Here is a 16469-nt window from a genome sequence, read left to right as displayed (position 1 = left end):
TGGAGTCGGTGAACTGGGTTCCATTATCTGTGGTAATGGAGTAAGGTATCCCATACCTTGTGATGATATTTTTGTAGAGGAACCTCCGACTTCTTTGTGCGGTGATGGTGGCTAATGGCTCCGCTTCTATCCACTTTGTGAAATAATCTATTCCCACGATTAGGTACCTGACTTGTCTTGGCGCCTGGGGAAAAGGACCTAACAAATCCATTCCCCATTTTGCAAAGGGCCATGGAGAAGTGATACTGATGAGCTCCTCTGGGGGAGCTACGTGGAAATTTGCATGCATCTGACATGGTTGGCACTTTTTCACAAATTCTGTGGCGTCTTTCTGCAAGGTTGGCCAGTAGAACCCAGCTCGGATTACTTTCCTGGCTAGAGACCTTGCTCTGAGATGGTTTCCACAGATCCCACTGTGCACTTCCTCTAATACCTCAGTAGCTCTTGAGGTCGGCACACACTTTAACAATGGTGTTGATATCCCCCTTCTATAGAGAACATTTCTCACCAAGGTGTAGTATTGTGCTTCCCTTCGGATCTTCTTAGCCTCTTTCTCCTCTTTGGGGAGGATGTCGAATTTCAGGTATTCGACTAAGGGGTTCATCCATCCAAGGTTTAATCCGACCACTTCGAAGACTTCTTGTTTGTCTTCTATTTTTGCTACTGAAGGTTCCTGGAGAGTTTCTTGGATCAGGCTTCTGTTATTCCCTCCTGGCTTGGTACTTGCTAACTTGGATAGGGCGTCCGCTCTGCTATTTAGATCCCGAGTTATGTGTCTTACCTCGGTTTCTGCAAAGCGCCCAAGGTGTTCCAGGGTTTTTTCCAAGTACCTCTTCATATTTGGATCTTTTGCCTGATATTCTCCACTTATTTGGGAGGTCACTACTTGTGAGTCGCTATATATCATCTCCTTTGTAGCACCGACTTCTTCTGTCAGCTTCAATCCAGCAATTAAGGCTTCATACTCTACCTGATTATTTGAAGCTGGGAATTCAAATTTGAGGGAAGCCTCTATTTGGGTTCCTCTTTCATCTACCAATATTATGCCTGCACCGCTTCCTGTTTTATTGGAAGATCCATCTACATAGAGTTCCCATGTAGTTGGTTTTTCCTCTTGATCTCCCGCGTATTCTGCAATGAAGTCGGCGAGGCATTGGGCTTTAATCGCCGTCCGAGTTTCATATCTCAAGTCGAACTCGGAGAGCTCTATTGCCCATTGAACCATTCTCCCCGCAACATCCGTCTTTTGGAGGATTTGCTTCATGGGCTGGTTCGTACGGACTCTTATTGTGTGGGCTTGAAAGTAAGGCCGTAGCCTTCGTGAGGCTACTACTAAGGAGTAGGCAAACTTCTCTAGTTTGTGGTACCTTAGCTCAGGGCCCTGTAGAACTTTACTGATGAAATAGACTGGATGTTGGCCGACCTCGTCTTCTCTTATCAAGGCTGATGAGACAGCCTTGTCTGCCACGGATAGGTATAGGACGAGATCTTCTTCAGTTACAGGTCGGGTCAAAATAGGAGGTTGGCTCAAGAACTTTTTGAACTCCTGGAACGCCTCCTCGCATTCAAAAGTCCATTCAAACTGGCATCCTTTTCTCAATAAGGAGAACAGTGGAAGGGATCTTAGAGCTGATCCTGCCAGAAATCTGGAGAGAGCTGCTAGTCGGCCATTCAGCTGTTGGACCTCTCTCAAACAAGTCGGGCTTTTCATCTCCAGGATAGCTCTACACTTATCGGGATTGGCTTCGATCCCTCTTTGTGTTAGCATGAATCCTAGAAATTTTCCTGCCTCTACCGCGAAGGCTCACTTTGCGGGATTTAGTCTCCTCCCATGCAGCCTTATGGTGTCAAAGACTTGTGAGAGGTCGGATAGGAGGTCGACTTCTTTCTTGGTCTTTACCAGCATGTCATCGACGTATACTTCCATTAAGTTCCCAAGGTGAGGGGCAAACACCTTATTCATCAACCTTTGATATGTGGCCCCTGCATTTTTCAGTCCAAATGGCATGACCACGTAGCAAAAATTAGCTCTGGGTGTGATGAATGATGTCTTCTCCTGGTCTGGCTCATACATCGGGATTTGGTTATACCCCGAGTAGGCGTCCATGAACGACAAGTATTGATACCCCGAGCTAGAGTCTACTAGGTTATCAATGCTTGGTAGCGGATAAGGGTCCTTGGGACATGCCTTATTTAAGTCGGTATAGTCGACGCACATCCTCCATTTACTATTTTGTTTTTTGACTAGCACTACGTTGGCTAGCCATGTTGGGTATTTGACTTCTCTGATGAAGACAGCCTCCAGGAGCGCCTGTACTTGCTCTTCCACTACTAGAGCTCGTTCTGGGCCGAGCTTGCGTCTTCTTTGTTGTATAGGTCGGGACCCCGGGTAGACCGAGAGCCTATGGGACATGAGCTTGAGGTCTATCCCTGGCATGTCGGAGGCCTTCCAGGCGAAGAGATCGGAGTTATCTCTTAGGAGCTTAGTCAACCCTTGTCTTAGGGTTTCCCCTAGGTTGGCTCCTATGTGAGTATTTTTCCCTTCCTCTTCGCCGACTTGAATCTCCTCGGTTTTTCCTCCCGGCTGCGGTCGCAGCTCTTCTCTAGCCCTTGCACCACCGAGCTCTATTGTGTGGACTTCTCTACCCTTTCCTCTTAGGTTTAAGCTTTCATTGTAGCATTTCCTTGCCAACTTCTGGTCTCCCCTCACCGTTGCTATCCCCGCTGAGGTCGGGAATTTAATGCAAAGGTAGGGTGTGGACACCACCGCTCTGAGTCGATTAAGGGTAGCTCTGCCGATTAAAGCATTATATGCTGACCCCACATCGATGACTATGACATCTATGCTCAGGGTCTTTGATTTTTCCCCCTTTCCAAAGGTGGTGTGGAGGGGCAAAAATCCTAGTGGTTTTATTGGTGTGTCACCTAATCCGTACAAGGTGTCGGGATAGGCTCTTAATTCTTTCTCATCCAACCCTAGCTTGTCAAAAGCGGGCTTGAAAAGAATGTCCGCTGAGCTTCCTTGGTCTACTAGGGTTCTGTGGAGATGGGCATTTGCCAGAATCATAGTTATTACCACTGGATCATCGTGTTCAGGGATTATTCCTTGTCCATCTTCTTTGGTGAATGAAATGGTAGGGAGGTCGGATGACTCCTCTCCGACCTGGTAAACTCTCTTGAGATGTCTTTTACGAGAAGATTTGGTGAGTCCCCCTCCCGCAAACCCTCCTGAGATCATATGGATATGTCTCTCCGGAGTCTGAGGTGGTGGGTCTCTTCTATCCATATCATCTCGCTTTCTTTTTCCATGAATGTCCGACCTTTCTATGAGATATCTGTCAAGCCGACCTTCTCTAGCCAGCTTTTCTATTACATTTTTGAGGTCGTAATAGTCGTTTGTGGAGTGACCATATATCTTATGGTACTCGCAGTAATCGCCGCGGCTCCCCCCTTTTTTATTTTTAATGGGCCTGGGGGCGGCAGCCTTTCAGTATTGCAAATCTCTCTGTATACATCCACTACAGGAACTTTTAGAGGAGTATAAGAGTGATATTTTCTTGGCCTATCGGGACCAAGTTCCTCCTTCTTCTTGGCTTCCCTCTCCCTCTCTTTTGTTGAGGGATTGTGGCCAGGTCGCCAACTTAAGTCTCTTAGCTTGGCATTTTCTTCCATATTGATGTACTTTTCAGCTCTTTCCTGTACATCACTTAAAGAGATGGGGTGTCTTTTTGATATGGACTGTGAGAAGGGACCTTCTCTAAGACCATTGACTAGCCCCATAATGACTGCCTCGGTGGGCAGGTCTTGAATCTCCAAACATGCTTTGTTGAACCTTTCCATATAGGCTCGTAAGGACTCTCCGACCTCCTGTTTTATTCCCAGGAGGCTCGGCGCATGTTTCACTTTGTCTTTCTGGATAGAGAACCTCATCAAGAACTTCCTCGAGAGGTCTTTAAAACTGGTAACCGACCTCGAAGGGAGGCTGTCGAACCACTTCATCGCTGCTTTCGATAGAGTGGTCGGAAAAGCCTTTCATCGCGTAGCGTCGGAAGCATATGCTAGATACATCTGACTTTTGAAGTTGCTTAGGTGATGCTTCGGATCCGTGGTTCCATCGTAGAGGTCCATATCGGGGCTTTTGAAGTTCCTTGGAACTTTCGCCCTCATTATGTCCTCACTAAAGGGATCCTCCCCTCCTAAGGGTGGTTCTTCTCTTTCGTCACGGGAGTTCTGACCTTTGAGGGAGGATTCCAACTTTAAGAGTTTTCTTTCTAACTCTTTTCGTCGTTCCATCTCCTCTTTTAGATTCTTTTCGGTCTCTTTCTGTCGCTCCCGTTCTTGTTCTAGCTGTTCGAGGCGGCTGTGGACTAATCCCATGAGCTCAGTCGCATGAGATGGTCCCTCTTTCTCTGATTCGCGCCCTTCTGAGGAATTCACCTTCAGATTTTTTACTCCGGAGGTACCTTCCCTGTGTTGATCAGTGGCTTCCTGGTGAAGGGTCAAGTCTGCATCATGGTTTCCAATGTCCAGATTCTCTTGTTCAGAATCTGACTCTACATGACCCTCTTCAGGGGATCTATCCGCCATCACTGGTTGATCTCTTGGGTCCCCGACAACGGCGCCAATGTTACGATGGGTAACCGGAGATTAATGGGCTGGATGGCGTTGGTTGGCCCAAATGTATGAAGGAGGTGGCTTCGAGTGGATCAGCAACTCGGTGCCCTCCGTCCGACTTGTGCGCGTGAATGAATGGGGGTGGTACCTGCAAAGACACTCCGATGCCTAAGTTAGCAAGAGCGTGAGCAGGTCTAGAGAGTATTGGGACTTAGAGATACCTGAGGGGTGTCAGTGTATTTATAGTGGTGAACCAATAACCACCGTTGGAATAGTGCCACCTTTTTAGGTGGATAACCGTCCCTTTATCTTAGGGAAGTTAAGATATGGCTCTATGAAGTGGTTAGAGAGATTCTAGGGGCAGTTACTCATTTGAATGAGTGTTTATCTGCCAGCTAATCCTCGTATCCGACTTCTTTGGAGCAAGTCGTATTGAGTACCGACTTCCTAACACGAAGGCTGGTACTGGGTGAGGCCAACCCTTTGGGATGGGCCTTTTTATTTGGATCCTGGGCCTTTATTATTGGGTCAGGGTATGAACAGTTCTTATATTTAGAACTACAGTTTCTCAAAATTTAATCATTAGAAATAATAAACTAAAAGATAATAAGAAAATACTAAAAGTAAGGAAAGTTATTAGAATTTTTAATCATTCATGTATTTAATAGAGTGCGACTCTCTTTTAAAATTATTATATAATGCTTCATCTACTATTGAATTACCTAATAGGAGAAAAAGAAACAAAAAAATGCTTAATATATCATAATTCATTTATAAATTGCATAACCTAATAGATTCAAAAATAATGCAACTGCACTGCAAAAAAATAGTAAGACAGGGAGTTAAAGAAAAAAGTCTTAATACAAAACATATACATAAAACCCAATAAATAGAAAATAGTTAGAATGCTTAAAATATATTTTATACAAATAATATAAATATTTATTTAATATTTACTCATAATCATATTTATTATAATTATTATTAGTAGTAGTAAACAAAAGATAATATGAGAGACAGGGTATTTTAAGTTTTTAGGTGGTTCAATAACTAATAGTTCCATTAAGTCATTAATATCCCAAGATGCGAACTGTAAACTTAGGAACTTGATGAGGAGGAACTTCCATAAGAATTTTCGTGCATTATTCCTTTTAGGTGGTTCTAAGTGAAACTTTTCATTGCAATTAGAAGAACTTAAGGCTCCTATTAAACGATTCCGTTAGTAATTAGAGGACCAATCACATTTGTTTATATCTTATCAGTATCAAAATGAAGGTGCAAAATTAAGTATGGAAAGAAATGTACAAAATTAAACATATAAAATGCTTGGAATAATGAAACTACTCTTGGTAAACATTCATGCAAATTATATGTTTGTTGTGTGTAAAATATCTAAAATATAGGTACAAATTATTGCTAGCCAGAAATGATAATATTTGTAGGCTACATAGCATTGCTCAATTCTAAAAATGAAGTAGATTTAAATTAAAAAAAAAATAGCACACACAATCAAGCAGAATCACAAACATAATAATACAAATTCAGTCAAAATGTCATTGCCATCACATTTCTTAAAGATATAAGGCACATAACAGCTCTTATCAACATATTATCACCACCCCGAAAAGGATCTTTGAAGATTTTTTTAGGACTGGACAAATTAAAAAACTAAAAATACCCTTGAAGCGTGTGACCATACAATTATATAGCAAAAGTAATAGAAATATTTGTTTGAGAAATCTTACTATAAGAATATTTCACTATGTGCACTTGTTGTCCGGTGCCAGATCCATCATAGTTTCACTTTGAGATCTCAGGATGTTCAATAGGCCCCGGTATTATCTGGAAAGTTTAAAAGTTGGATTGCTCATGAACAATGCTGCTGCATAAATAAGTTCCAAACAATGATTGTGAATCACATACCTTTATTTTACTCCTTACACATCGCTAATGTGCTCTATGCTTTCCTAGTCTTGTTGCATGTGCTCTAAATTATCGCTGCTCAGTTTTTGCCACCGATCTATTCTATTCAACCGTTTTCTCCTTTGAATACACCACCACCACATTGATAACCACCACCTCCATATTCTGCTCCACCACCATAGTGGTCGCCATCTCATCCACCGCCTAACTCCTACCTCAACGTTCATTGCAATGCCACCGCCACCATGATGATGGATTCAAAAAAAATAAGCGAAGAAACAACTATACAATTCCACTAAACAATAAATGTTGGGGTTATAAATATACCTTTTTTGTTGCCATTCAAATTTTAAATTTTAAATTTCTAAGTTTTTGTTACTTGTTAGGTGAAGAGAAAATAAATATAGAAGCAGAGAATGGATGAAATATAATCAGTGATGAAAGAGAATTAATTGAAGGAAGAAATAGTCAGAAGTCATGGAAAATAAGAAGTAAAATTCACTTGAAAAAAAATAAATAATTGAATGGGAGACTACAAATGAATTAATTGTATAGAGAATACTATAAAATATCTAATTCTCAAGTCTTCTTTATCAAGATATTTTGAATCACTACCCGGAATGAATAAGGTTTTGTGTCTTAGAGTTTCATAATTGAACACCTCACTGAAACTGTAGAATTTGATGAAGCAAATAAAAAAAAAAAACGATTTAAAAAATAAAAAAAATTTAAAACATAGTAGATCTGAACAAAAATTTGAAAAACATCAAATGAAAAACCTTGAAATTGAAAATTTCTGAAAATCGAAAGTGATCAAACCTTGTTTTCAAAGAGCTTGTTGGGCAGTCCATTGCAAATTATCCAGAATCCCCATAGTTGTAGCAGATTTGCATTTACCATCCCTGCCATACATGCTTCCTTGGTTACAATCCCAAGCCATGTGACCCATCCCACTGCAGTTGTAGCATTCGCAACTGTAACCATGCTCTCCACCGTCACCACCGTGATCACGATGACAGATTATAAAAAAAAAATGGGCGAAGCAACCAGAAGAATATAGTGAATAATGGAAGAAGGGGTTATAAATATGCTTGTTTTTTCTATTCAAAATTTAAATTTAAAATTTTTCGTTCTTCTTATCTTACTTGATATTAAAGGAAGGAGTTGAAGAGAAAGAGAGGAAATAAATGTATGTAGCAAAGAATGAATGAAAAAACAGAAGGACAATAAAGAGATCGGAGAAGTTGAAGGGAGAGTTATTAGAAGACATTAAAGACATTGAAGCTAATATTACTTGATACATAACCCAAAATCCCAAACATTGATGCAGAAGAAATGAGTAAATGAGAGACCATAGATGATACATCGCATAAAGAGCACCATAATGAATCCAACTCTCAAGCTCTCTCCTGTAAGACACGTTGGATTTTCACTACCTGACAACCTTCTATTAATAGTTTAGTATTAGATTAGATATTCTACTTGAGTCTCATATTCAGTTTCTTCACGCCATTGGGACCACACGAAAAGAAACCACAATTTTTCAAACACAAAATTATTAAAAAAATTTTATCTAGAGGATGAATATGATAACAGCGCACATTGTCTTATTTCTTCTAAACTACAACGTTGCAAGGTCGTCACAAAAGTCCCTAATTTTGGAGGAAAGCTTTCATGGTCTGTTAGGATTTGTGGGTAAATAAAAAGACTGTGGAGAGGATTAAGAAAAATTTTCCAAACTTAAAAGCGTGGAGTAGAATTGCTCGAAACAACAACGTTTTCATTCCCAACTAGCACCAATGGACATATCACTGTTAACAACGGTACACGTGGCTAATGTCGTTTTGTTTTGTATTAACACTTAACAGAAAAATCGAACGTGTTTGATGTTAGTCATCCTTAAGGGCTAAGGCTCTATTTATTACTTTTTTTTTTCTCTTTAAAAATTATTTTGTTCAAAGCGTAAATTTTCATGAATTTATTTCATTATTTGTCACTTTACTTTAAATATTTTTGTAATAATTCCACTTAATATCATTGAATATCAATAAATTGATTGATCTATAACATAAAGCATGTAAGAATAGAATAATCTTTTAATTAATAGAATTAATAAAAATATAGTAAGACAATTTTTTTATAAAAAAAACTTAATAATCATATTAAACTATTCATAAAAGAGAAAAGACATTTTTTTAACTTTTTTATAAACTCTTAAATAACTTTTTAGAAAACAACTTGTATCAGACATTAATACTACTATTTTCATAAGTCAAAAGTTCAAAAAAAATATTTTTGAAGTTCCTAAACGCCCTAAATCCATCCATTTTATAACTAATCCATGCATTCAGTATAACCCAATTAAAAAAAAAAAAATCGGGGATTCATTCTCTTCTGAGTCTCATATCTGCAACCCGGTCTCCTCACCCTCTCACATCTGCTGCAACTGCAACTCGGTAATATTTGATTCAAACTAGATCTGGTAACATGATACATGAGCAATGGATCCATCCTCGGTTGCTAACTTGACAACTCTTGCGGATTCATCCATCCCACCAATTTGAACTAGCTTATCCTTTAAATTCATGCTTCATCCATCCATTTAATTTATTCCCACTATCATCGGTTTTATTATTTCTTTAATATATTTTTAAAATTTTTTGTTTAGTTGTATACTGATTTGTTGTTAGAATTTTGATAGCACTAGAAAAGATGGGGCTGGATAGTGTAAACATTACATGCAAGGTTTTAAATACTATGAATTAAGTTCTTAATTGAATAAAGAAATTTTATTGAAAACAGAGGAAACATGATGGAAGCAGATCATGAAGATGGAAGTTATGATAGGAACAAGGAATTAAAGCTTCTTGATGAAACAAAAGCAGGTGTGAAGGGTCTTGTTGATGCTGGTTTGACTAAGTTACCAAAGATATTCGTTCATGACGGCCATAAAGTCAACATTTCTTCTTCTTCCTCTGCTACCAATGTTAGTATTCCCGTTATTGATTTGGAATCACTACACGAAGAAGGTAATTCACGCCATGAGATCATTCAGAAAGTCAAAGATGCGGGTGAAAAATGGGGTTTCTTTCAAGTGGTCAACCGTGACATTCCACCGTGTGTTTTGGATGAAATGCTTGATGGCGTGCGTAGATTTCATGAGCAAGATGCTGAGGTGAAGAAATAATTTTATTCACGTCATATTACAAGGAGAGTGTTCTACAACACCAACTTCAATTTTTATAAAGCTTCAGAGGTTAATTGAAGGGACACCCTCTCTTGTCTATTGGCACCAGGGCCCCTTGACCGTCACCAACTCCCTTCCATTTGCAGGTATATGGAGAAAGACTAGAACTCTAGCCTAGTTGTTGATTTGGTAGAGACTCACATGTATTTTGTCATCGTATAAAGTTGATAATTAAAAACTGTTAGATAATTTAATTTGATATGTTTGCAGAGATGTAACAATTAAGTACTTAGATCATGTCAAGAAACTGGCACTGACTCCGTTAGAAATTAGAATTGCTTTGGGAGGCATTAGGCCTAGAAAGCAGTTACCTTAAGGACATAGATTGTGCTGAAGGGATTTTCATCTTTGGACATTATTACCCTCCTTGCCCTGAGCCTGAACTTACTTGGGGGTTAAGTGCTCATACAGATGTGGGTGTTGTAACCGTTCTTCTATAAGACCAAATTGGTAGACTTCAAGTCTTTTATGAAAACCAGTGGATTGATGTCGCACCTATTCCTGGTGCTTTCATCATTAATGTTGGTGATATGATGCAGGTGATTATAAATTCATCAATGTTTTTGGTAGTTATTTATATGGTATATCTAATTGTGTATTACTAAGTTACCATATATCCCTGTATATAATTTTCCACAAAATTAAACAAACATTTAAGTTGTTCAATTGACTTATTAATGTCTTAGCACTTACTACAGTTAATCACAAATGACAAGTTTATGAGCGCCAAGCAGAGAGTTCTTGCTCAGAAAGTAGGTCCACAAGTTTCGACTTCATGCTCTCTGAGAAAACATGTTCAGGATGAATGTCCAAGAATGTATGGACTAATAAAAGAGTTGGTGATAGAAGAGAATCCTCCAATTTATAAGGAGATAAAAATGCTGGACTTGATTAAACTGGCGTATACCAAAAAGCTAGATGACGATGTCTCTCGGCACAGGATTCGGTGGTCCAGGAACCTTTGGACCACTTAGTGGTTCAAGTAGAAAACATGTTTTTAGAGTTTTTTTATCAATTGTTACGTAGTCTTTGAATTAATTTTAATTACAAATCAACCCCATATATTTTATTTAATTATAAAAATAATTTTTTATTTTATAAATTATTATTTTATCAATTATCTATTATATTTATTAACAATCAAATACAAAAATAACAACCAATTATATCCTCCATTCATCCTAATAATTCCAATTGATTAAAAAATTAACTTTGATCTCGTTACGTTCGTCCATGGCTTCCAAATCGTGTTTCCTTGAAATTCAATCGATTGGTTTTTCAAAACAATCGATTGAATGATAACTCAATCGATTGATTTACACTATATCACAAAACAATCGATTGAAAGTTGTAAGGTAGAATGGTAAAAAGCTTATACCAATCGATTGTTTATACTTTCCAATCGAATGAATGCCTCAAAACAATAGATTGTTGTTGTTACTCAATTGATTGAATTCACGAAAACAACATGGATCTGCCAAATACAATCGATTGGAAAGTGATGACATTGAAGTTTTAGCCAAATTCAATCGATTGGTAATGTAATCCAATCGATTATAACAACCAATTATATCCTCCATTCATCCTAATAATTCCAATTGATTAAAAAATTAACTTTGATCTCGTTACGTTCGTCCATGGCTTCCAAATCGTGTTTCCTTGAAATTCAATCGATTGGTTTTTCAAAACAATCGATTGAATGATAACTCAATCGATTGATTTACACTATATCACAAAACAATCGATTGAAAGTTGTAAGGTAGAATGGTAAAAAGCTTATACCAATCGATTGTTTATACTTTCCAATCGAATGAATGCCTCAAAACAATAGATTGTTGTTGTTACTCAATCGATTGAATTCACGAAAACAACATGGATTTGTCAAATACAATCGATTGGAAAGTGATGACATTGAATTTTAGCCTGTAATCCAATCGATAGGAAGGTGATGAAGTTGAATGTTTTGCCAATTTCAATCGATTGGTAATGGTACATAAAATTTATAAAACGTCAATGATATTTTCTTTTAAATTAATTTATAAAATTTTTTAGATTTGTGTCTTCTGAAAAGTAAAAAAAAAAAATTATAGTAGAGTAAAACTTACCTGAAACCAAATAACATAGTGTAACACACATCTTTGATCAATATTAAAAAAAAATTAGCCTAATTATGTACATAAAATCCTAAAAAATACAGTTCTATCTTTAATTAAGTTAGTTTTAAAATACCAATAATGCTTTTTTATGTGCTGCTTTTAATCTAAAATCCTAGAAAAATTGATTTAAAATATTATAATGTTATTATATTGGCACAACACTTTATTTTTGTATGATAAATACAAGTACATTTTTATATAAAGTATTTAAAGTATATGAAAATGTACTCCTATTATAAAAAAAATATTTAAAAAGTCATTAAAAATTTTTATATGTTATTAAAATTTAATAAATACAAGTACATTTTTATATGTTATTTTTAATTCAATGTACTAATAGGAGTTAAAATTAATTTATATTTAATAATTTTATACTAAAATTAATTAATATAATCTTGTTTTATACTTCTTTTAGTATATTTTTTTTATATTATATAGTATTTTTTCTAGTATCTTATTGTACAATGTGTAATTCGAATTACCATTTGATTCGAAATGTGAGTAATTCGAATCAATTTGATTCGAACTTCCTCCTACTCACGTGTTCCTACTAATTCGAATTGATACAATTCGAATTATGCTTTTATAATTCGTTCTAAGTTGATTCGAATTACTTGTATGCAATGGTTGGGAATAATTGAAGCTGTATTGATTCGAATTATTAAGGAATGTAATTCGAAAAAAGTTGTTTCGAATTACATTAAAGTGTGCTTTGATGAATTCTTGTATCAGATTCTTGTTTGGCTTATATGCGTAATAAACTTCTCTCCTTGACTTAAATGCATTTTTTACCCTCAGTTTTATATTAACTCTAAATATATTAAAAGAATTTACTCAATATATTCTAACATTTAACTAATTGCAAACACTTATCCCAAAACATATTTACAAAAATGAGAGCACTGGTTACTAATATTTTAACGAAACTAAATTTGTGCATAACACAAATAAATAAATTAAGCATACTTACTACTTGATACGCTGCTACCTTATCAATATCATATACTTTTTTTATTTTTTACTCTACCTTATTTGAATAAAAGCAAAAGGTACTATTGATCGGCAAAATTAATTTTATAAATTACCAATCTATAAATTAATTTTATGTACCATTATCAATCGATTGAAATTGGCAAAACATTCAACTTCATTACCTTCCAATCGATTGGATTACATTATCAATCGATTGAATTTGGCTAAAACTTCAATGTCATCACTTTTTCAATCGATTGTATTTGGCAAATCCATGTTGTTTTCGTGAATTCAATCGATTGAGTAACAACAACAATCGATTGTTTTGAGGCATTCATTCGATTAGAAAGTATAAACAATCAATTGGTATAAGCTTTTTACCATTCTACCTTACACCAATCGATTGAATTTCAAGAAAACACGATTTGGAAGCCATGGACGAACGTAACGAGATCAAAGTTAATTTTTTAATCAATTGGAATTATTAGGATGAATGGAGGATATAATTGGTTGTTATTTTTGTATTTGATTGTTAATAAATATAATAGATAATTGATAAAATAATAATTTATAAAATAAAAAACTATTTTTATAATTAAATAAAATATATGGGGTTGATTTGTAATTAAAATTAGTTCAAAGACTACGTAGCAATTGATAAAAAAAACTCTAAAAACATGTTTTCTACTTGAACCACTAAGTGGTCCAAAGATTCCTGAACCACCGAATCGTGTGCCTACAAAGTGGGATAAGCAGTGGCAGAGCTTAAGCGAGGTAATGCAACTATTCCCTCCAAATTTTTTATAAAATAATTAGTAGTATTTTTTAAAAAATAAATAATAATTTAATTGATTTAAATATTTTATAATGATTTAAAATAACTTCTACAATATCTGACCTGTAGATAGTTCTTCTACTTTTAATGAATCACGAAGAAAGTGAGATACAACTTTCAAAGCTTCAAAGAGTTGCATCCGATGAGTTTGACCTTAATTATTTGGAACGAGACCCTGAAAAACGGCTCCAAATTTGGCAATATCATCCAAACCAAAGAAATGAGGTTAGACGAACTTATCTTAAATGGGATCCATATCAAAAGCATCTTGACAATTATTCTCTATCTAGTACGAAGCATCCAAGACGATTTCAATATGCTTGGTTTGGTATTTTTCCTTCATGGTTAGAGTATCCACCTTCTGAAGATGCTGCATATTGTTTATTTTATTATTTGGTTAGCGAAAAACCACCGTAATGGGTCAGATATTTTTATTAGTAAAGGATTTAGAAATTGGAAAAAGGTTAATGATGGAAAGTATTGTGCTTTTTTTAAACATATTGTAGATCCTTACTCACTACACAATAATACAGTTGAAGCATGTCTAGATTTACTGAATCAGGCAAGTCACATCCAAAATGTAATTGAGGATCATACTTCTGAAGAAATTCAAAAGAATTGATTGCATCTAAAATCCTTTATTGATGCAACTTGTTGGCTTACATTTCAACCTTGTGCTTTCATTTAAACATATTGTAGATCCTTACTCACTACACAATAATACAGTTGGAGCATGTCTAGATTTACTGAATCAGGCAAGTTACATCCAAAATGTAATTGAGGATCATATTTCTGAAGAAATTCAAAAGAATCGATTGCGTCAAAAATCCTCCATTGATGCAACTTGTTGGCTTACATTTCAACCTTGTGCTTTCAGAGGCCATGATAAGACTCCAGAATAAAAAAAAATCGAGGTAATTTTCTTGAAATGATAAAACTCATAGCATCTTACAATGATGAAGTTGCAAAAATTGTGTTAGAAAATACTACATATAATGCTAAATATACTTCACATCAAATTCAAAAAGAAATTTTGCATATTCTCTCAAATAAGGTGAGAAAGCATATTTGTGAGGAAATTGGAGATTTCAAGTTTTGCATTGTAGTAGATGAAACTCGTGATGAATCTAAAAGAGAACAAATGGTACTTGTTTTGAGATTTGTTAATATACATGGTTTTATTCAAGACCGTTTTCTTGATCTTGTACATATCAAAGATGCTACATCATTAACTCTGAAACAAGAATTGTGCGGTATTTTTTCTCAACATAGTCTTGATGTCTCTAATATTCGTGGTCAAGGATATGATGGCGCTAGCAACATGAGAGAGGAATGGAATGGGTTACAAATATTATTCTTAAAAGATTTTCCTTATGCTTTCTATATCTACTGTTTTGCTCATCGATTACAACTTGCATTAGTTGCTGCATTAAGAGAAGTTATTTCTGTGCATCAGTTTTTTCAAAATTGACTTTCATCATCAATATCATTTGTTCTTCTAGTAAGCGACATGATGAGTTACATGCTGCCAAGACAGATAAAATTATCTTTTTATTAGAGATTGATGAACTTGAAACTGGCAAAGGGGCAAATCAAATTGGTATTTTGAAACGAGCAGGTGATACTCGATGGAATTCTCATTTCTCTTCTGTTTGCAGTTTGATAAATATATATGGTGCAACGTTGACTATTTGACAAAAGATTATTGTTGATGGATTAACTTATTCTCAGTGTGGTGATGCAGATAGTGCTTATAATACCCTGACCTCATTTGAGTTTGTATTGATCTTGCATTTGATGAAAGATTTTATGGGAATAATTGATATTCTTTATCAAGCTTTACAAAAGCAATCTCAAGACATAGTTAATGTTGTGCAACTAGTTCATTCTACAAAAGCACTTATCCAAAGCATGAGAGATGACAGATGGGAGGAATTATTAAAAAATGTGAAATCATTTTGTGAGCAACATGATATTCTAATTTCTGATTTAACTGCTTCTTATGTTGCAAGGCAAGGACGCTCGCGTCACCAAAAAGATCATATTACAGTTGAACATTATTTTAGAGTGGAGATATTTTTAGTCACAATTGATAAGCAATTACAAGAGTTAAATAACAGATTTAATGATCAAGCAATGGATCTACTAAGTCTGAGCTCTACTTTCATACCTAAGGATGCTTATAAAAAGTTTGACATTGCTAAGATTTCTACTCTTGTTGATTAATTTGCCTTTTCAACTTTAGCATTTTATTCTTGATGCTCGTCAGCATCCAGAAATGAAGAATTTGTCAACTATTCATGAAATGTGTAGATGTTTAGCAGAAACAAAAAAGTCAAAAGTATATTACTTGATTGATAGATTGATTCGTCTGATATTAACTCTTTCAGTTTCTACAGCTACTACAGAACGATCATTTTCAGCAATGAAAATAATGAAGACAATGTTAAGAAACAAGATGGAGGACGACTTTCTCGCGGATAGTTTGGTTATTTACATTGAAAAAGAAATTGCTGAAAAGTTTAGTTTTGATTTAATTATTGAAGATTTCAAGTCACTAAAGACTCGAAGAGTGCCATTATAAACTATTTTATATTTTTTATCTGTAGAATTATTTATTTATTATCTTATTAGTAACAAGCTTAAAAAATAATTATATTTATAAATTTTATTTTGATATAAATATTATTATTAAATTTTTAGCTCTTTCAAAATTTTGTTT

At 35.4% G+C, this 16469-nt stretch overlaps 2 pseudogenes; both read left to right on the top strand.

The window, feature by feature from the left end:
• Positions 8884-10835, top strand: LOC107619725 (annotated as a pseudogene).
• On the top strand, positions 13835-16331 carry LOC107615227 (annotated as a pseudogene).

The sequence above is a fragment of the Arachis ipaensis genome, chromosome B09 (assembly GCF_000816755.2).
Source record: "Arachis ipaensis cultivar K30076 chromosome B09, Araip1.1, whole genome shotgun sequence".
NCBI classification, from domain to species: Eukaryota; Viridiplantae; Streptophyta; class Magnoliopsida; order Fabales; family Fabaceae; genus Arachis; species Arachis ipaensis.
Note: the sequence above shows the minus strand (reverse complement) of the source record. Positions and strands in the feature narration are given on the sequence as shown.